General features: G+C 43.7%; 1 long non-coding RNA gene across 1 annotated transcript; it reads left to right on the top strand.

Annotated features, from left to right (window-relative positions):
* The first annotated feature begins 6,484 nt into the window (after nt 1-6,484).
* Nucleotides 6,485-9,378, top strand: LOC120967999 (uncharacterized). Its single transcript, XR_012188701.1, has 3 exons — nt 6,485-7,241; nt 7,577-7,702; nt 8,691-9,378. It is a non-coding gene; the product is annotated as an uncharacterized lncRNA (long non-coding RNA).
* The last annotated feature ends 13,596 nt before the right edge of the window (nt 9,379-22,974 follow it).

The following is a 22,974-nucleotide window of genomic DNA, read 5'->3' as shown; positions in this document are numbered from 1 at the left end:
GAAATTTGCAAGATACATACGGATCTGAATGTTGCAGACCCGTTGACTAAGCCTCTTCCACGAGCAAAACATGATCAGCACCAAGGCTCCATGGGTGTTAGAATCATTACTGTGTAATCTAGATTATTGACTCTAGTGCAAGTGGTCAACTAAAGGAAATATGCCCTAGAGGCAATAATAAAGTTATTATTTGTTTCCTTATATCATGATAAATGTTTATTATTCATGCTAGAATTGTATTAACCGGAAACATGATACATGTGTGAATACATAGACAAATAGAGTGTCACTAGTATGCCTCTACTTGACTAGCTCGTTGATCATAGATGGTTATGTTTCCTAGCCATTGACATGAGTTGTCATTTGATTAACGGGATCACATCATTAGGAGAATGATGTGATTGACTTGACCCATTCCGTTAGCTTAGCACACGATCGTTTAGTATGTTGCTAATGCTTTCTTCATGACTTATACATGTTCCTATGACTATGAGATTATGCAACTCCCGTTTACCGGAGGAACACTTTGTGTGCTACCAAACGTCACAACGTAACTGGGTGATTATAAAGGTGCTCTACAGGTGTCTCCGAAGGTACTTGTTGGGTTGGAGTATTTCGAGATTAGGATTTGTCACTCCGATTGTCGGAGAGGTATCTCTGGGCCCAATTGGTAATGCACATCACTTAAAGCCTTGCAAGCATTACAACTAATGAGTTAGTTGCGGGATAATGTATTACGGAACGAGTAAAGAGACTTGCCGGTAACGAGATTGGACTAGGTATTGAGATACCGACGATCGAATCTCGGACAAGTAACATACCAATGACAAAGGGAACAACGTATGTTGTTATGCGGTTTGACCGATAAAGATCTTCGTAGAATATGTGGGAGCCAATACGAGCATCCGGGTTCCGCTATCGGTTGTTGACCGGAGACGTGTCTCGGTCATGTCTACATAGTTCTCGAACCCGTAGGGTCCGCACGCTTAAAGTTAGATGACGGTTATATTATGAGTTTATGTGTTTTGATGTACCGAAGGAGTTCGGAATCCCGTATGAGATCAGGGACATGACGAGGAGTCTCGAAATGGTCGAGACGTAAAGATCGATATATTGGACGACTATATTCGGACATCGGAAAGGTTCCGAGTGATTCGGGTATTTTTTGGAGTACCGGAGAGTTACGGGAATTCGTATTGGGCCTTAATGGGCTATACGGGAAAGGAGAGAAAGGCCCCAAAGGGTGGTCGCACCCCTCCCCATGGACTAGTCCGAATTGGACTAGGGAGGGGGCGCCCCCTTCCTTCCTTCTCCTTCTCCCTTCCCTTCTCCTACTCCAACAAGGAAAGGAGGAGTCCTACGCCCGGTGGGAGTAGGACTCCCCCCTTGGCGCGCCCTCCTCCTAGGCCGGCCGCCTCCCCCTTGCTCCTTTATATACGGGGGCAGGGGGGCACCCCAAAGACACAACAATTGATCTCTTGATCTCGTAGCTGTGTGCGGTACCCCTCTCCACCATAATCCACCTCGATAATATCGTAGCAGTGCTTAGGCGAAGCCCTGTATCGGTAGAACATCATCATCGTCACCACGCCGTCGTGCTGACGGAACTCTCCCTCAAAGCTCGGCTGGATCGGAGTTCGAGGGACGTCATCGAGCTGAATGTGTGCTGAACTCGGAGGTGCCGTACGTTCGGTACTTGGATCGGTCGGATCGTGAAGACGTACGACTACATCAACCGCGTTGTGCTAATGCTTCCGCTTTCGGTCTACGAGGGTACATGGACAACACTCTCCCCTCTCGTTACTATGCATCACCATGATCTTGCGTGTGCGTAGAAGTTTTTTGAAATTACTACGTTCCCCAACATCAACAACACCAGCAACGCGAGATTCCAGTCGGAGTACGTTCATGGCAGCCTCATCCTTCACTGGAGAGAGAATGGGGTCCAAGCCTGTCTCAACTCGCCCGGTCTCTTCCTCGAAGTTCTGGCAAAATTCTGCACGCACAAATCAAAGATGAGTCGGTAGTTGTATGACGAGTCGACGGAAAAGAATCAGTCGGACTGATGAAAATACCTTCAAGCATGACGAATAGCTTCTTGGCAAGACCTCCCAGATAGTTTTCCAAGTCGTCCCTCTTGCGAGCAATGCCTTCCATCTTCTCGGTCAGATTATTCTTGTCCTTCTTCAGGCGAGTCGCTTCCTTATTGGCTTCATCAAGAGCAATTTTCAGCTTGGCGTTTTCTTCTTCCAGTTTGCCGACTGAAGCTAGCTTCTGTTCAGCGAGTGCAGTTTTCTCGTCAGCTATTTTCTGCGCGGCTGCAAGGTCCTGATCCTTTTGAGCCAGAGCCTTGTTCAGAGTCTCTAAAAGAAATAACGTTCAGATCAGAAAAAGCAAATAACATTCGGCTCCAGAAACGAATCAGTCGACAGGATTTTTTCATACCAGCAGCTTTGTCCTTGGCCTTGTGCAAGTTTGTCTTTGCTAGCTCCAGATCAAGATTGAGCTGAATCTGCTTCTGCTCCAGATCAGCAAAACAAGCTCCAAGTTCACAAGATTTCTGCAATCAAAGAACAAGTCAGTCGACAGATGAAAAGATTGGTTATTTCGGAGAGATAAAGCGATAAAGTCAACAAATTCTAAGACTACTGCCGAATCAAACATCCCACGGTTGTCTCGGGGACTACACCCAGTGGGTGCACTTAGCGTGCCCCCACTGGTCCAGTTTCCACTCGACATTGTCTGTCCAGGTTGAGTGTAAAACAAAGTCGCTCTCAGACCATAGTCGACTGCCCGCAGTCGACCACGGTCTCAGGGACTACACCCAGTGGGTGCACTTAGCGTGCCCCCACTGGTTCAGGTTCCACTCGTCATGGTCCGTCCAGGCCGAGTGAGGAAATTCCGATTCTCAGACTACAGTCGACTGCCCGCAGTCAACTATGGTCTCGGGGACTACACCCAGTGGGTGCACTCAGCGTGCCCCCACTGGTTCAAAGATTCAATCGACAACAACATAGCCGGCTCAAAGTGCAAGTTTACTTAGTGACAAGTCAAAACACCCAGTGGGTGTACAAATGCAAAACGCAGACCGATGGAAGGATTCCTCTAAGAAAGTTTTCAGGTACCATATCCTGACAGAACAAGCGGCAAGCTGAAGGGTCAGTCGGTGATCAACTAACCTGGACGTTGCTCTGAAGTGCTGAACTGGCGTCGTAAGCAGCTTGGCTAGACTCTCGGATCACCGTCATCCGCTCCATCATGATGCTTGCTTGGCGAATAGCCTCCTTGGCAGCACCCGCTTGGTCCTCTGGGACGTGATGTGCAGCGAAGAGTGAAGATGGATCGACTGGAGTCTGGGCAGTCGATGCTGAAGGCTGACCACTCGTCAGCGGTATGGCGAAAGTCACAACAGTCCGATTGGTGTCGCCGGCTTCCTGGATCACCGGTTTCGTCACCGGTGTCGACAGAGGCGCCTTGTCGGCTGACGTCTTCCTGTTTCCTCTTTTCCTGGGTCTCAGCGGTAGATCCTAGTCGTCATCCGGAAGGTTAATGACATTGGGAAGAGCTGCGAAAAAGATCAATCACCAGAATTCATTCGACCAACGAAACGGTCGAGAAAATAAAGACAAGATTATGAGAGCTACACTCGGATTAGAAGTGACTGCATCCTCCATTTCCTCGTCCTCATTCCTGTAAGCAGAAGTCCCAGAGGTGGCAGCACTGCAAATTCCAGAATTCAGTCGGTCATGTCTGTTGAAATGAGTCAACCCAAGTCCAAATTCATACTAAACCAAGAAATCAAGTCCAACTAATACCCGGAAGAAATGGGAATGGCCACTTTGATCTTGGGCAAGGCTTTCAGTGGTTTTGATAGCGCAGCTTTCGGTTGCTTCAGTGCCTTTTCAGTCGGCGCTGGAGAAGACGTCCGAGGGCGCTTTGATGACTGCCCGGTTTGCGCGGTCCCTTTGCCGCGGACGCTTGCTCGATCGTGAGTGAGCTTGGCTCGCCTTTCCCTACGGGGAGGAGAGTCGACCTCTTCTTCATCACTCGGGTCGTCGCTATCCTCATCCTCTTCACCATCAGAATGCCACTCGCCGCTCTCGCCTCAGCTCGCCTCCCCCTCTGGGTCCTGCTCCTGCTCTCCGTTGGGCATCGAATACATCTCAGTAAGGGCCTAGAGGACAACAAGCAAGACAAAAGTCAGTCGGTTGATTACAAGCGGTTACATGATGAATCAAGATAACACTCGGCAATTCAGAGTTGGATCTTGTCTGTTTCGTACGAGTTGTCGAGTGGAGGGACTCTCCTGGCCCCCGTGGGGTTATCTTGGTTGCCAGTGATACCCCTCAACCACTTCTCCACCGTATCCTCGTCGACGTCTTCTGGATGGATTCGAGTGCAATCGTCAATACCCGAATACATCCACATCGGATGGTCACGGGCTTGAAGCGGCTGAATGCGGCGTCTGAGGAAGACTTCCAACAGATCCATGCCGGTCACACCATCACGGATGAGCTGGACCACCCGCTCGACCAGCACCTTCACCTCCGCTTTCTCCCCCGGGGTCACTTTCAAGGTGGAGGGCTTCTCCACTCGAGCCATGGAAAAGGGGGGAAGTCCAGTCGACTGGCCTGGAGTCGTCTGGTCTTTGCAGTAAAACCAGGTCGACTGCCACCCTCAGACTGACTCGGGAAGGACTATGGCTGGGAAAGAGCTCTTACCCCTCATCTGAATCCCAAGACCCCCACACATCTAGATCACTTTTGTCCTCTCATCACTCGGGTTAGCTTTTTTGACCGACTGGGAGCGACACGTGAAAATGTGCTTGAAGAGGCCCCAGTGTGGTCGACAACCCAAGAAATTCTCGCACATAGACACGAAAGCGGCAAGATACACGATGGTGTTGGGGGAAAAGTGGTGAAGTTGTGCTCCAAAGAAGTTCAAGAAAGCTCGAAAAAAGGATGAGGAGGCAAAGAAAACCCGCGGTCAACGTGAGTGGCGAGGAGAACGCACTCACCCTCCTGCGGTCGGGGCTCATTTTCATCCTCCGGAAAGCCACGCGGATCCGTGGGGGATCAATCCCTCCTCGGCCAGATCGTTGATATCGTCCTGGCGAATCGTCGACCGGATCCAATCGCCCTGGATCCAGCCGCGCGGCAGACCGGACCTCGACGAAGATCCGCCCCGGCTGGATTTCTTCCCCTTCGCCTTCGTCGACGCCTTCTTCGTGCGGTCCAAAGCCACCGCCATCTCCTTCCCATCGCAGCGGACGGAGCTCGAACAGAGCAGCGGCGCCGGGGCAGGAGCGGATGCGGTGGAGAAAACAGAGAAGGAAGAGGAAGAATGAGGACGCACTGTTCCAAAACCCTGGTTCGACGCCTTATATGAGGTTGCTTCCGAGTGACTGACCTGTGGACCCGGGCGATCTTATCAAATCCCGCAACAGGCGCGCGTGCTATACGTGGCGAAAAAGGTGGCGCGGAAATCGAGGTGGCCCTGCCTAATCCAGCCTGATTACTGTGGCTTCCTCCGCCCCGCGCGCTTCCCAAAATTTGAATCCCGCGAGATCCGCGAACGACAGAGCAACCTGTCAGATGGAAGATTTTCTCCATATCAACGCTCAAGGCTTTTTAGTAAAAGTTCACTCGACGAAACCAAGAATGGATCAAGGCGACTGAAAAAGAAGTTGGTGTCACCGTGTTGATTCATCGATCCCAACAAGACACTTCTGAAGCGCGAAAGTTGAATCGGAAGTACTTCCAACTCCTTCTCCACTCGAACCCTGAACCATTTGGGGGCTAATGATGAAGCTATGTACCTAAGGTAGGGTTACAGGCCTGACCTAGACACCCTCCCCAAGGACATCACCCTAAAGTCAGAAGCATTCGAAGGGTACCATCATCCACTCGACTAGAAACATTCCACTCAGAAGAATCACTGTCACTCGACCGTACCAGAAACCACTCGACATACAGAAGATCTAAAGTCACTTTGCACAGCAACGGTCGGGCGTTTACTCATAGACTTAATGATCATTTATAGCACTTTATTATGGACATTACCTGTAACGCTCTCTCTTTATGTACATTGAACCCCTTGTAACGTGGGCTGGCTGGGGTCCTGGCGCACTCTATATAAGCCACCCCCTCCACTGGCACAAGGGTTGGCACCTCGTGTAACACACACACACGCACAATCCAGTCGGCCGCCTCCGGGCTCCGAGACGTAGGGCTGTTACTTCTTCTGAGAAGGGCCTGAACTCGTAAAACTCATGTGTACAACTTCGCCATAGCTAGGATCTTGCCTCTACATACCTGCCCCCCATTCTACTGTCAGTCTTAGATCCACGACAGCAGCCGCGGTCTCCATGGCAGTCTCGTGGCCCGAGCGTCAAGGTGATGGTCGCCGAGAGATCCCTCCACGCCCCCTCAAGGGATGGGAAGTGGCGGGCAGAGTGCCTCCCCCGCGCATGTCAGGTTTCTGATCCACCCCTAATTTCATTATACACTGCTGCATCTTATTTGTCATCTACTCACAACATTGCAAGATGTGGCATGGCCTAACAGGATGAGATTACAAAGACTGAGGTGACAGAATCTAGCCATGTCGTGGGCAAGCCGGTTGGCAACATTGTGACATGACATCAGTCGTGTGCGTTAAAATCACGAACGACGGTGCTTGCTTTCATAACCTAATATACTTCTCTCACATGGAAATTATATAAGTATGGTTGTTTATAACTGTATGCACTGGACATGTGTTCTATCTCAGTAATGTGCATGTTTGCTGCATTACTCATTTACCCATTCTGGTAATTTTTTCTCTAAGTTTTTAGTCCACAAACCAATGTTTAGTCTCTAGAAGAAAGTCAAGGTATTATGACGTATATATGTCTCATATCCTATAGATTTTGGTCTGCCTTTTTCTTTGCTTACGGAGATGCACCTGATTAGTTTGTTTCACCTGTTTGATAAATAGTATTCTTCACAATATAATTTTATTTCACGGTGTCTACTCAACGAATTGCTTGCGAGTGTGTGTTTCACAAATGGTGCAGAATAAACTCCCAATTAAATCCTTGGATATATATATATATATATATATATAATTTGCAGAGCTGCCCACACTTTAAATTGCAACTGTGTGGTGATCAGGACATTCTGTGTTGCTTGGACAACCGAGCTGAGATGGCGATGCCACCACCTACTTGTATCTGTACACGACCTCCGGTGATGATTTCTGTGAGTGCCTAAATATATATCCTCTGCTCTTCAAATGGTAGGGTTTGAGATTTTCATTCCTCCCCCTTCCAGTTCTTGTGCTGAGCACCTTCAATTCCCCTTTCCCCTGCTCGAAGGAATTGGCGTCTCCGTTAGTGACCCCGAGTCGTGATGCAAGGATGTATTGCTTGCTTTCCTTCGAACCATCTCCAAAGATTTTCAAATAGTTATACTTTGATTCAGAGCTCGTTGTGTTTGACTGTATATGCAGTTTGTTCTTATGAATTTCTCCGAGTAGGTAGATCCTTTAGGGTTACTAACTTACTGTGAACAATTGTGTTGTCTTGTTCATGTAGTTTCCAAAAATGAAGAAGCTTGTCGTTCAACTGATGACAAAACACCTAGAGTACGTGCAAAAATTACTATTTCCTCATTTACATCAAACTCATTGATACGACAAAGGGAAGATTTTGGGTGGCAAGGTATATGATTAGATCGTGTGTAATCTTCTAGATGCATTTATTCTATGCTTCCATTGTGTTCTTTAGACATGCCTCTTTTCGTTATTTTACATCAGTTAACCGAAGTAGATATTATTCTATTATCTGATTGTAGCTTCAAAGTTTGATTACAGTAGAGTCATTGGTACGACATACACAGTTTGTGAATTTACCTACTACTACGAGTTACGTCATATAGCAATGTTTTGTTGCCCAGAAAAATATTGCATGAAACGCCTTATGTCTTGTGAATGTGTATAGTAGCTACCAGTAGGTGGTCAAACTGTGCACCTTCTTTAAAGCATGAATAAGGTGCTAGCTTATGTGCTGCAGTTGCTTTGCATTGTTCAGATGCAATGTGTTTTCGCTCAGCGGGAGCACTTCTTCTGATTATTTATAATTTTTAGTTTCCTTCTTATAATTCTAAGACAATTTTTGCGACTTGGAATCTATAGCATCCCCTTTTCTCACTGGAAATGACATGTAAGAACAAACCAGTTCCAGTTCTGGCATAGTTCTGATGGTTGAAGTGTATGTCCATATGATTTAGTATATGCATGGGACTACCTGCTAAACAATGAAGCATATTGTGTCGTGTTAGCTCCATCTAGCTTTACTATCTGGAATTCTGTATCTAGCTTTTGTATGTTGTATTCCCTTTCGCCACGTCTACATACTTGATGAAGCTTTTTTCTGATTGCAAAGTACGTGCAAGTCAGTAGTGAACACTCTATATCGTTGTTCCAAAAAAGTAAGTTTCAGCAATTTCCGCAACATTTCATGTCCGTTTCATGTAGTAGTTTTTGCGGAATTATATTGATGATTTCCTTTTACCTTCATATTTGCTTAGTCTTCTTAGCAAACACAAAAAGCTTTGCGTCTTGAAGCGTTGATAGAAGCGAACATAATTCATGATACAAGCCTAATACTCTGAAAATATTTTTACGGTTCAATATTCCTATGAGGGGAGTGAGTGGAGACGTCCATGAGTGGCTCAACATGTCGAGCAGCTGCCACCTATGAGGGGAGTGAGTGGAGACGGACAAATATGTGTGGCGGAGGGGCGACAGAAGCTCGAACGGAAGATTCGTCGCCAGCATCGAAGCAATCTATGGTCTGATCGACCCTAAAGCTCCTGCATGTACGCGAAGGTGTGTCATTATTAAGAAGTCCAGTCTTTGGAAACTCAGCATGCTAGGAAATTCTCTCTGGCCAATTTTGTATGTAGTTGGGAGCATTGCTAATTTGTGTCAACACGAATGTTATCTGGACTATTTATATAGCTACCATGCGCTGAACAAATTGTTGGATTAATGTAACACTCTTGAATAGATTGGTGTGTGTGCCATGTCATTTCGTCTGGTTTACACTACCATAATCATTCTGTCAATGCCTGATATATTAATACTGATTTGAGAGAAAATGCTTCCAAAATGTTATCTTGACAACAACATTGTAGCTATTTTGTTCCGGCATGTATGATAAGCATAGGTGTCAATTTTGGATAGATGATAGATTGTTAGCTGTGTTGATTCCATATTTTAATGACTATTGAGAATTATGATGGGCTTGGATTAGAGGACTGGATTGTTGCAAATGGTTATGGTGTGAATCAGATTCATACTAAAGGGACTCTTGTGGTTGCAGGTGACCGGGGGCAGATTTCCCGCATTCGCGCCACTATGGGCAATCTATGTGATGATCTGCTCTCCGCAATCGAAGCCAGGAATGAGCGGCAAGATCTCTTCGAGGGAAGAATTGACTGCGGGGGAATGGTGGATCTTGGTGGAGTTCGCTTTAGCCGGTGAGGGACGAGCTTGAGTTGTGTAGGGGAAGGGAAGCTACCTGCATGAGTCAGACATAATAAATCGGCTTGAAAATGACTCTGTTAGTCCAGAATCTCGTCTTGGACGACCTATATGGTGGACTGACATTCGAGCCGGTGTGAAAGTTACATCTGTAGCAGAATGAAATGGGAGAAGTTTAAGGAAGAGGGCGTTTAATCATGTGTTTGTTTTAGTTTGATTTTCTTGTTTAGGTGTTCTTGTTTATGTTTCCTGCGGTCACAAAAACATTAAGTTACAGATGTTAAGTTTATATATGTAGCTTAGGTTTCCTGATCCAGCTAATAAAGCAAGCAGTCCATTTAACAGCAAGACAATGGCATATCTATATGTACCTTGAGCGTTACATTTTCTAGTAGCAAGATAATAGCACATCCTTATGCACCTTGAGAATTGCATTTTCTACCTGCGCTTTTACTACTATTACTATTGGACGGACATAAAGCCAGCGAGTTCAAAATTTCCATGTTTAGTTTTGACTGATGTTATGGTTCTTCATTGAGTTTTGTTCCAGGTATTTACCTAGATCCTTGAGATGTTATTCATATTGGCCTGAATGCAGTTGAATTCTGAATCATATAGAAGCTGGGAGATTTGTCTTTCAAATAGTAGGTGCTGATGCTTATGATTTTCTTCAAAAAACATATGGGAAAGGCTAACTCAATATTTTAGTTTTCATTATGAGGACCATGTACATAATCGACCATATAGTTCAAAAAAGATCTATTGATGAAGGTTTGTTTGAGTTCCACTATTTCAGTTCACACATGTACATGTTCTGCATTTTTTGCAGTTTTCAGTGCATGCTCGGAGAACTGGATAAGAGGAGAGGCTTGAATCTTGAGATGACAAGGGTAGTCACCTACTGCGACTAAAGGTTCAGTTTCACACTTCTAATGATATTGTTTGGATGATTGCCCTTGTACTATTCTTTTTAGTACGTACTAAAATATCTTGTTGTACGAAAATCTAATTTCTACTAAAACTTTGTCAAGTGGCTCATTTTTCTTGTACTAAAATCTACATTTTTTTACTGATTACTGAAATGTACCTTGTTACTAAAACTTCATAGGAAGGAGGTCAATGGAGCAAAAGGCACGAAAAGGAAGGAGCAGCACCACAGGGACGATGTTGTCGGCAGCGCCTTTGGAAGGATTCGCTCTAGAGAAGTTACGGTAGTCGGCCATCGCCCAGGGGAAGCGGGGAGGATGTTGTTCGGAACGCCTGGGTCTAGAGGAGTGTGTCCAGGTGGTCGCCGAGGATGGCCACGAGCAGTTGGGTTGGGCATTTGTCAACGTGATGGCGTCGTTGCTCAAGGTACCAACACCCTTGTTTTGACCCAATGTTTCTCAGCTAGCTGTGCATGGCTGGGACTGTTTCGTGCATCTGGGCGACGGCTCATGCCATCCACTTCCAAAGCAATAAGGTAGCCATCCATGTCACTGTTGCTTGCTGTTAGTGTTTTTTTGGATTCCATAAGTGTTCCTTAATGCAACAATCATTTTTCAATTAGGACGGGAGTATGAAAAATGTTGTAAGGTTATCGCCATTTTTTTAAACTACAGAAGTCTGAAGATTAGAAGCATGATCTTTTATTTTTCATGTTGCTCTACCTCTGTAGTGTCAAATCGTAGGAACTTTTATCACATATGTTTGTGCGCAGTATGCTAATTTATCCTTGATGGCAAATAATCCGGACAAAATATTCGGAAGTACTGGAGGCCTCGCCAGAGTAGGGGGGAAACTGTGGGAGTGGACGCACATCATGTAGGCGAGACGGCAGAGTTTGTGGTCGTACTGGCCATGAGTGGGCATAAACGAGTTTACACTAATTACTTTACATTAATATATTGTTGTTTGCAGACTTGAAAGGAGAAAATATTGGCAAAAAGTCCCTCAAAATTCATTGTGTGGGTGTAGAAGGTTTGGGAATTTTGAGCCGGATGGGCCATTGATGGTTGCGGTTGGCTTGGATAGGGAAGGTAGAGATAGTAAGTGAAGAGGAGCAGGAGAACGAAGACGAAGAAGAATAGTGGTTTATAGGCAGAAAACAATTAAGAATGTTGCTTAATGTGCATGAGGATCCATACAATGTATATTTGACACGATTAAAGTTGACTCATGTCGAGCCAGGGAAGGTAGAGATAGTAAGTGAAGAGGAGCAGGAGAACGAAGACGAAGAAGAATAGTGGTTTATAGGCAGAAAACAATTAAGAATGTTGCTTAATGTGCATGAGGATCCATACAATTTATATTTGACATGATTAAAGTTGACTCATGTCGAGCCTCAGGGTGGTGGTGGACGGTTGGCTGCGGCCGCCGTGTAGTTGTGGAGCAGGTCCTGGGAGAGATGTGGTTGGCGAGCCCGTGCCGGAAGAAAAGTGCCGCCGGTAGGCAAGGTAGGGTGGATGGTGACCATCACGCTATTTTCGAGTGAGCGAGGCGTCCGCCATCGCGCAGGCAAAGAAGTCGAAGCCTAGGTCAAGGTTGGCCACCGTGGTTGGCGTGAAAGTTGACGGACCCGAAGGCCGGTGAGGAAGACATTTTTATTATAATTGCTCAAATATCGTGTGAATGAAACTAAAGACAATATTTCTGATATTGTGCAAGAATTTGTTAAACGCATCAAATAGATATTAATTTGTAACAATTTTTTAGTGCGATCATTGCTCTATATGTATGCATTGTCAATTTGCCTTTTGTTAACAATTTACAATGTAAGTGAAGTGGACTTAAATTATTATTCAGTTATACCTGTGCTATCTTTTTTTACGTGTGAAATATAACATGCATTATGTTTATATAATTCCAGCAAAATATTTCAAAAGCCCGTGGCAAGGCACGGGCATTGTACTAGTCCATCTAACTTCTGTGACCTGCAATTTTTCTACAAGTTTAGGACTATATAACTTGAACGTTGTTTTCACACAGAAAAGCATAGTTTGCTCTTTTATATGGGTCCATCTACGCAATACGAAGCCAAAGAGGTAATTTCTTTTTACAAACTATTAAGAAACTCGTTCTCTTAACTAATATTTTTAACAAAAATCATACGTGCATGATCAAATCTTGTTGACCTGCCTAGACTATTGGCAGGGTCGACCCATATATCGGGCAAAGAGGGTGAACACCCCAGGGTCCTTGAGGAGAATGACCAAATTGTAGTATTAATTACTATCCTATTGTCTGTCAACTCTAAAATATTATTACATATGTGAAAAAATCATAAATTTTGTAGGAGCAAGTATGAACCATGGACTAATAGAGTGTACCACATCTGAACAAACTAATCTGATAAACAACAACGGGCTTAGTTAGCTCGCTAGTCTCTTCGATAGACGTCATGCAAGTTGTACTGGAATCTATGTTGACTAGATTTAAAAAAAGTTGGGAGGAACTCTTGTATAGTAGGAGATGAACCAAACGTCCATACGAGCATACCAAATAAACTAATTGTATGAACGAAAAACCGAGTCAGTGACACTTTATGTTGGTTGGTAAATGATGTTATATCAATACCAAATACGGAGGATGCGTATGTTGCATTTCTGAACCTAACTTGCAGCAAGTTTCCAAAATGGTTCAGTTATACTCAAGAATGTACTATAAATATGTTTACTTAACTATACACTAGAAACAACTGTTAAAATATTAGTCAGACATTATGTTTTAGAGATATCTATCATGATATTTAATGATATTAAAACATCCACCCATTCACACAAATATATACTTATAGAAAATATAACATATGCAAATACTAAAAAATATTTCAAATATAGTTATTATTACAATGCACAATTTAAATTTAGAGAAACACATTTTCAGTAATAAATGTTATAGTAAACATTTAACAACTTGTCATATGGCTAATTATGCTAACTACATAATAGAAAGTGTACTAATTAATAATTTTGTTTGACAAATAAGTATACAAGTTTAGCACAAAAATAATTATTTTAATTCAATCTAGTTCTCAAATTTATTTGAACCAGCTCAATTAGTTCTGATAATTTTACAACTCTTTTAAAATACATAATATTGTCAATGAAACATAAAAATACATATGGATGTTAAATTTGTAAGACATATAATTTCAGTGTTGTCAAAAGACTTAATGGTGTTTTTTTAGAAACACAACTAAAAGAATATATTTGTGATTATTCATCATAATTTGTTTGTATATATATACTCTAAGGTAACATATTTGTACGTATATTTTACGGCTAAAGTATTAACATGAAATACTTCCATCAATGGGAGATTGATTCCACTATCCAAAATAACATTTGTATATATTTGTTTCCTTAACCAGATTTTTCAATAATTAGTTTTTTTGTTATTTCACACAAAATATGACAAAATAATTTTTGATTCTAAATTGAGCATTACCGAATCACAATCATCAGCATTAAGTACAACCGCATAAAGATTTATGTTATCATTGCATAAATTTTGATTCTAAATTGAGCATTATCGAATCACATTCATCAACATTTATTTTGTCGTCGCATCTACAATTCTTTTATAACATCAACTATTATTCATTACCTTAAAAAACTATTGTTAATTACCTTAAAAAAATTGTTCATCAATGCATAATTTTTTATTTGATGTATTGCAACTTTTTTTCCTATTTAGTACTTAAAAATAGTATGTATACATTTTTACATAAAATTTGAGCTTGTAAATATCTCAACTAAAAAAGCAATCATCATCTGTGTGTCATGTACCCCAACAAGGATGAATATGACAATGCAAAAGGGATAATATGCAGAAATCCCGGAAATGATAATAATTTACTATAAAATAGACAAGATGACTATTATACGAAAAAGACTAGATTTTCAAGTGAGTTTTGACAACCTAGTTATGATGAAACCGTCCTTTTTATGTCAAATGAATTAAGAGCACCTCCAAGAGACAACCAATAAAATCTCCCCCCATAAGTGGTTACTAGGGGCCTCCTCATTATTTAGGGAGGGTGTAGTTGAGATGCTTTCTTAGAACCCCAATATTTTTTTTAATACTTAATCTAACACAAGGGTCCCATTTGTCAATGGGTGGCGACAACTATGGTCTAGCAACTTGCGACGGTGGTCCCGACGGTATGGTGATTCGGGACCTATTGTTGTGGTCCGCCAACCTCCGGCGTCCGTCGCACGATGGTCCGGCGACCAGCGATAGCGATGGCGCGGTGACCCAACGGGTGCTCGAGCGGGCTATCCGGGAGGCACACTGACATGACACTTATTGAGTGAGTCCAAATTTCCTGATATATTGTAGGAGATGGGGCTGATAATTTAGATGTCCCAATAATTTATTGGAAAAAAACAAACCCAACATAGTTCATATGGATAAGTTTCTTATGGTGGAACCAACACACAAAGCTTCAAGTCCTTGGTGCACTGTTGCTCGCATTTTTCTTGATTTATTTCAGCCTTTTCGATGATGTTCGCTCAATGAGAGGAAATGTTTTCGTTGACTATGTGGTTACTTCGTCAATCTCAAGATATTGTGACGGCTCCGTATCTATGAGATGGGCTGATTATTGGAAGTCGCAATAATTTATTTGAAAAAGGAAGTACATTGAAGCATGTTTTTGGCTCAACTCTTTCAATACGAAAAGATTTATTGGAAAAAAAAGGATGCTATGTTAGGACATGGAGTATTTGCTCCCGAGCTCAAATGCTCCATGATGAACAGAAAAATAAAAAAATACTTAAAAAGTTTAAAATATTCTAATTTTTTTGTAAACTTTGACAAATGTTTTTTATGCTTGCAAAAATTTCAGCACGAAATGACATTCGTGGAAGTTGTGGCAAAAAAATTGATGTACCTAAAATTCTCGTTTTGAAAACATTTTGGAGCGCTGATTTTTTTTTGCCACGCCTTACATGAATGTTATTTTGTGCTGAAAATTTACAAGAGTAAAAAATTTGTCAATTTTTACAAAAAAATCAGTAATTTAACTGTTCACCAGAGAGCATTTGAGCTCGGGTGCAGAATAGGACTTTCGCCTCTTTTATTCTTCCAATACGAAAAATTGAGATGCTCTAACGAGTAGAGGCTCGTGGGTGCAATTCTGCATGATTTAGATCACACCGGGGTTAGGTTGAAAACCTCGCTTTCTGGCCGAGAGGGGACTGCAACTTTCACTGAATGAATGTATCGCGTCGGCGTTTAATGCTTTTCCTCGGGATGCGGAATCCCTGTCGGCATCCGAGAATATCGATATTCATGGCCCTCACTCGCCTCTCATCGTCTACTCAGCGAATTGTCGTTGAATCGTACAATCAAACATGCACGTGCGTTGCACCGGGAGAAAAAGATGATCCCTTATACACACATCCAACGACATCAGCAAATTCTTTCAAATCTTTCACGATGATGCACGACAAAACTGTAATTATTTTTAGTGTACTCAATGTGTTTCTGATTTATTAGACTACCAAAATATCTACCTAGTTGCCGCTATCTTTTTACGCCTTTGTTGTCCTTCCTTCCTCCTTGGTGATTCCTAACAAATATTTGCATTGGCATGAAAATAGTGAAGTACTCCCTCCGCCCGAAATAAGCGTCTCAATGTTAGTACACCATATTAATAGTTCAGTGTACATTATCGTATATGGGTCGGTTATTGTGCACTATGCGGAATAGAGAGGATAATTATATACTTGTTGTAACCTTTAGCATATGGTACCTGTTTGGAACCAACATCCCTATGGTACCAATAATAGTTTTTGTGCCAATTTAAATGATGTAGGAACATATGTAATAGGGCTGCTTGGAATCAACATCGTGTATGATACGAATAATAGCTTTTGTGCCAATTTAAATGGTGTAGGAACATATATAATAGGCATTTTCAAAATACACCATATAAAAGAGGTATTAATTAAGATTCCATCCTAAATATATATCATGCAAGATGATATCATATTTGAACACATTTTTCTGAGTAATTTTCATATATAACATGTAAGGTTTTGAGTTAGGATTCAAAAGATAAAAATATTTTAAAATGTATTTGAATATGCATGATAAAAGAAAATCTAAATAAGAAAGAAAGAAACTTCGGCTAAATAGGGATCGAATCAGGTCTATTGGGTGGAAGGGACAAGCTCCAACCATTAGGCTACTTGCATCATAATAGTATATTGGTGGGCTGCCTTGTAACAAACCAAGTCCTCTGTAGCGAATTGTAAAAGAAAAAATGAATCGTTTTCCCACTTACCGGTGGCAATGGGGGATAATTATTGGCAATTTTGAGGGCAAATTTTATGACGTACCGCCAGAAGCACTATTTGCTTATTATTATTATTATTATTATTATTATTATTATTATTAGCCGAATGCCCGTGCGTTGCCACGGGAAAACAAATTTAGAAATAAAGACATTAGACAAAAACATCATTGTACTTTACAACTTGTAATCGCACAGACTTACAAGTGTGTTGCGATAAATATCTTCTTATTGTTACAATTTAACACAATCAACGTGACTCAAATCAAATTATATGTGAACATATTTATCATCAATTTAATACAAAAGTCTAGCTCGATGCATTTGATCGAATCTCGCGCGACGTGAGGGGTATGAACTTCATGTCCATTGCCCCTGTATGTCAGCACATGTCCAACAGAAGTCATAACCCTCTTGACATGTGCATTGACTAACATCAACAAGAGCTCACAAATGTATTGAAGGAACCATCATAAGCAAGTAACCATGCTGACATATATAAATCTTAAGCAAGTAACCATCATTCCAGGGTGGATGGTCCCTAGCAAGGTGTGCCATTACATGTTCCATCCATCACTGAAAACTTTCTCAGCGTTGGCTACAAAGGATATTAGCACGAACTTCGAACTCTTTGTATTCTTTGGCATTTAATAGAAATAGCAAGAGAGCCCATGCGTTGGAGAAAAAAATGCTTCTTGAAAAGACATTTTGTTGTAATAAAGATTTTTCAAAGAGTAGAGCGGTGCCACATATCTTACGAAAAAAAACATACCGCTTCCATGCCAAGTATGGGCAAATAGAGGCTAGACTTTTTTGTTTTTTCGACAGGTTTTTTTACAGGTAAAGAGAGGCAAGAGCTAATTATAATTGATCCCCTTTCTTTGTGAAATAGATGTATCGTACTACATCTTTTTGGAGCATCTCATGTCAAATACATAATAAACTCATTTGACTGAAACTTTCATCATCCAGTGAGGCTGGAGGAGCCAGGTCGAGAGAATCCCCGATAGCACTTGTACTGATCATCCATGCCAATGCCGTCGTTGAAAAAAATGCCAGTCCAAGGAACGACTACTCCCTTGTCTTCCTGGTGTGTTTAAGTTATAGCAACATGATTTCACCGAAATGGGATCCCCACCATCGGAGTCAAATTCATAGGAGACTCCAGTCTATGGTCTTAACCCGATTTATGGCCTTTAATTTATATAAGTAAACACAAAGTACTATTAGAGATAAGAAGCACAACACAAAGTATTCATGTCAAACAGTAAGCATGGAATATCTACATCTACTGGAATCTGATGTTGCAAAGAGTCTAAACTTCACAAACTGCAATCTTATTGAGTGACGATATCCCCACTTATTTGCCAAGTGAACCTCAATCAATTGCTGATTACAGTGTTATCATTACAAAAGGGGGTCCAAATCTCATTATCAGGTGTACGCACCGAAGGAGTAAGCTAGAACAATGTCAATCTATAGATGAGTCAAATACTTCAATTGTGTTAATTTCCCACACAGTTGTTAGAAGCATATGTTGGTGCTCTAGTTAAGATCCAAATTAGACATACCTTCATTTATTATCAAACCAGAAATGATCCCAAGTGCATTAGCAAACTGTAGTACATAGCCGACAGCTATAGAAAATTATTTATAGTTTGCAGCATAGGAAATCACAAGCTAGTACAGGCTAAATAAAAGATCTAAATTCAGATTGAATAAAATATTCGGTTAAAAGATGATGTTACACACTGAGATGCAATACACCCCCCTTCTGTGCCCAGTATATACTTAATAATGCATACTGACATACATATATCTCCAGAAAAAGGCATACATAATCAGATCATTATAAGTCAAAACTATATCATCAGCCAGGTCTTACAATTTTGTGCAAACACATGTCTAGATCAATACTGAATTTATCGTAGGTAGGGACAGAAACTCCATAGCATGCAAAGCTAGCAGCATGACCAACTTCATCGAGCAGGAAGATAAGGGAAGAAGATGACAGTTAGGACAGCTGAGGCAACAGCGGTAACAGAGCATCATCCAGCGGAAGCAACACACATACCGGGAGCAACAGCGTAGTTCACATCTTCAGGTTGTGGGGAACATCTTCAGAGGCTCAAGCCAGAGTCGAGCATCCCATGCAGGTCACCCAAAATCAATTTGTACAATTATGCAAGCACAATTGGCATCATGTGGCCTCTAACCAATACGCATGTCTCCAAAAACCATTCCCTAACAAGCACAATTGGCGTAATGTGACCTATGATTGCCATGCACTTCCACAACCAGCATAATGGCAATGTAGCAGATCAAACAGAAAAATTTATAATCAGGGGTTCAATTAATCTCACATGTACTAACCTAACAAGTACCAAGAAAATCAAATATTTATGAACTTGCATTGCCCATACAAAAATTGATCACATGGATTAAAATGAAAAATTTAACTAACAAAGTCAAAGTCCTTGAAGTACCTAGAAATTAAGTACCACTTCGAAAGTATCTTAGGGAAGAATTAGCAAGCATACCTCGATGTGTACCCTTATTGGAGCAAGCGAACATAAATTAAATCCGTTGACGGCTCACTGGCGATAAATTAAACCCTTGCCGGAGATGTGAAAGTCAAGCAATAGAAAAGGAAACTCACAAGGTGAATGAGGAGAGGAGCGGCGGCGGCGGCGAATTTCCCCCTAATCCCGCACCGCGCTCCCACCCTGTCCCCATCCTGGCGAACGCGCTCCCAGCCCATACCCCATCCCGACGGCCGAGCTCCAGCACGTACGCCATCCCGGCGGCCGTGCTCCCACGACCAGGACTGCGGCCACGACAACCACGAGGGGCGAATGAGGAGTAGAGCGGCAGCGGCGGCGGCGAAATTTCTCAGGTCTGGCGAGAGATGTGATTGGGGAGCGACGTGGGCGAGAATGAGGCATGGGGAGCATGTGTCGCGACTTTGTGGGTCGTGGGAACTTTCTTTCCGAACGTGGCTAGGGCCTGGAGGATCTGTGGGCTGGGTTGGAGGGAGGGTTGCACGAGGGAAAATAATAGGCTTTGGCTCGTTGCATGCGTGGGCTCGTATGAGGGGGTGGGAGAGGAGATCGAACGAGGGGAGGTGGTGGTCGAACCATCACGACGTTCGATTCTCCTTTAATAGTAGAGATTATTATGGGTAGATAGGAAGTAGCGCACGACTTTTAACTGGGCCAGCCGTTAGTTAGGTTCTATGTATTTGAGTTTTTTTGTTTTGGAAACCTTCCGGAAGGTTTCGGTCCAATTCTTAATGTTGTTTAGTTTTCCTTTTTTTGGTTTTATCATTTTTTTTTCATTCCCTTTTTCTCCTTTTCAAGTTTATTTTTATTTCTTCAAAACCATTCACCTTTATAAAAAATGTGCTCGTGTGTTAGCAAAATGACATTTTTTTTCAAAAATGCCTGTCTTTTCCAAAATGTTGACAATTTGAAAAATATTTTATTTTTCCAAAGCTATATTTACTCTTTTTAGAATTGTTCATGTATTAAAATAAATTATTGTGTTTTTCAAAACGTTCGTATTTCAAAAATTGTCCATGATTTCTGAAAAAAGGGGTCACACTTCCGAAATTGTTCGCAAATTTAAATTTATTCATGTCTTTTTTAAAAAATATCCGAAAAACATGTGCTTAAAAAGAGGGTCGCTACAGTGTCATTATGGGATAAACCGAGTCGCTCCATGCGAGTGCCTTATTTACGTTTGCTCGGCAGTGTTATTACTGCTCTGCATTTCCCGGCAACGAGCGAGCTGCACATAGGAGATAACTTGCGTGCGTGAGTGGCGACATTTTTTTGAGGGGTGAAGCAAGTTTTATTGATCAAATTTCGCATGTAGTGGAATAAAAAACGGATCATGGGGTTGGATCAACCACAAGTGTCTCCCCTGGTCCAAAGAATGAGAAAATTCTAGCTAGACTATCAGCCTCATAATTTGCCGCTCTGCCAATAATCTTTAAACTGAAGCCCACTGCGCCCTCTCTCTCTCGGTGATGATGATAGGGCCATACATTCCGTGCGTGAGAGTGAGGCCGGGAGCACAACACATGGCCCATGACGACGCCGTCGTCTCCAGGCCCCGGGCCCGCCTCCTCGCGTTACGCGCGCAGGGCGTGATCCAATGAAGGAACACTCCAGGCGCGCACGCCACGGCACGGCCCCCCTCCCCTCCGCGGTGCTCCCACGGCAGCTGAAACCGGGATCCGTTCCTCACGATCCGCGCGCGAGTCTCACGCACCCCACCGGCGCCACCGCCTCCTCGCTCGCTCGCGCGCCTACTGTACGTGTAGGACGTGCGTGCGTGCCCCGCGCCTACGATCCGTCCGTCCCCTACCACTACCAACGGACCTCCACCGATCGATCCGTTGCTGCTGCCTACCCTACGCGCGCACCGGGGTCCAACCCCAACTCATCGCTGCGCCGCACACGTACGAGGGAGCGGCGCCGGCGCGGGCGGGCACGCCCACGCCGCCGGGGACCGGCATCGCGCGGACCTGAGGAATTCATCTCGCAACCGTATCCCCACGCACGCCTGCTGAGTTGTTATGAGAAACACTAGTACCACACACTACTGCTGCACCTGACCACGTAGGGGCGGGCTATGGTAGGTAGGTAGCCCGGGCAGGCCACATATGACTACACGAAACCCCTCCACGTGACCCTAATCCTCCTCGCACATTTTCGTGCCGGCAACTCGGACCGGCTGCCCCCCCTAGCCTTTCAGATTCTCTCGAGTCTTGGCCAACCCAAACTAATCATCGGCAGCTAATCATAGCGAACGTGGCAAAATGTATCGGATGTCAATCGGGTTATCACATAGATTAGTCCAGTCCAATATTATTATACGCGGCTCGCACGTAGGTTATCCACTTGGGGATCGATCGACGCGAGGGGGATCGGACGACGTGCGCAGGAGACTGTAAGCAAGCACGTAGAAACGGCAAGGAAGCTTCACAAAGTGATGCCGGGCCTAACCTAACCCCTGTTTAGGATCGGGGTTCAGCACGTACTCTCACCTTTTCCATCGGATGATGAGATACCGTGAATCCACGATGACTGCGCGCGATACGACTAATCGTGGCCCTAATCATTCCAAGAGATTGGATCGCACGACTTAACCACACAATCATTCCGAGTACATTAAAACTGCATATACAACGACGATGTACTAGATACTATATAACACATGTTTAATTTGACAGACTGGGTGCTCGCTCGTTGCCGGGAAATGCAGAGCAGTAATGCCTGAATGTGCACTGCTACTTGGTAGACAAGTTTGTGCAACTTGTGTTAAAAAAAAACTTGTAGAGTATAAAATAAAGAGAATGACAAGTGAAAACAGGATATATATGCTTGTTGCCCGGAAAGAGGCATGCATGTAGCTCGTCCATCCTCACAACTTGTCTTAGAAAAAGAAGAGATTCATAAACAGGTAAAAACATAAGCAGGATATGCCGTGTGATTTGATTAAGTGAAGTCAAAGTTTTGTACCCCTGCGCGTCCCCTGCGTCAACACACGGGTCACCGTGCCGTGTTCGACCGGCAAAGCTGAAACAAACGGGTAAAGAACAAGAATTTCTTCGACGGAAGCGACTTCGAAACGACAAACTACTACCGGTAAACTTTGAGTAAATTGCACAGAAGTACCACAATTGGGGCATTGGAAGTAGATTGATATCAAGGTTGGTTATTTTTACGTGTCAGTACCAAGATTGGGGCTAGCCGTTGCAAAAAAGACTAAAAGCTCGTTTTGTACGTATTGACACTAAAGCTGACCGATTGGGCCCGCCCGTCAGGCGCCACGCTGGCCAGTGCGCGCGTCGCCTGCGCTGGCTGCGCGCTGACTCGGACGAGGCCGGCTCGGCCCGTTGGTGCGACCGAGCCAGACCCCGACCCCGCTCTGCCCTGTCCTTTTCCTCGCACCTCGCCGGCGGCTGCCTCCCCGCCTGCCCCGCCGCCGCCGCACCACGCCGTCGTAGCCATCGATCGAACAGCTCAGGCGCTGTCACCTCCCTCCTCTCCCCCGCGGCTGCTATGCCCTCCTCTCCCCCGCGGCCGCTGTGCCTTCCTCTCTCCCGCGGCCGCTGTGCCCTCCTCTCCCCCGCGGCTGCTGTGCCCTAGGCGACG

Source organism: Aegilops tauschii, chromosome 7, assembly GCF_002575655.3.
Source record: "Aegilops tauschii subsp. strangulata cultivar AL8/78 chromosome 7, Aet v6.0, whole genome shotgun sequence".
Classification (NCBI taxonomy): domain Eukaryota; kingdom Viridiplantae; phylum Streptophyta; class Magnoliopsida; order Poales; family Poaceae; genus Aegilops; species Aegilops tauschii.
Note: the sequence above shows the minus strand (reverse complement) of the source record. Positions and strands in the feature narration are given on the sequence as shown.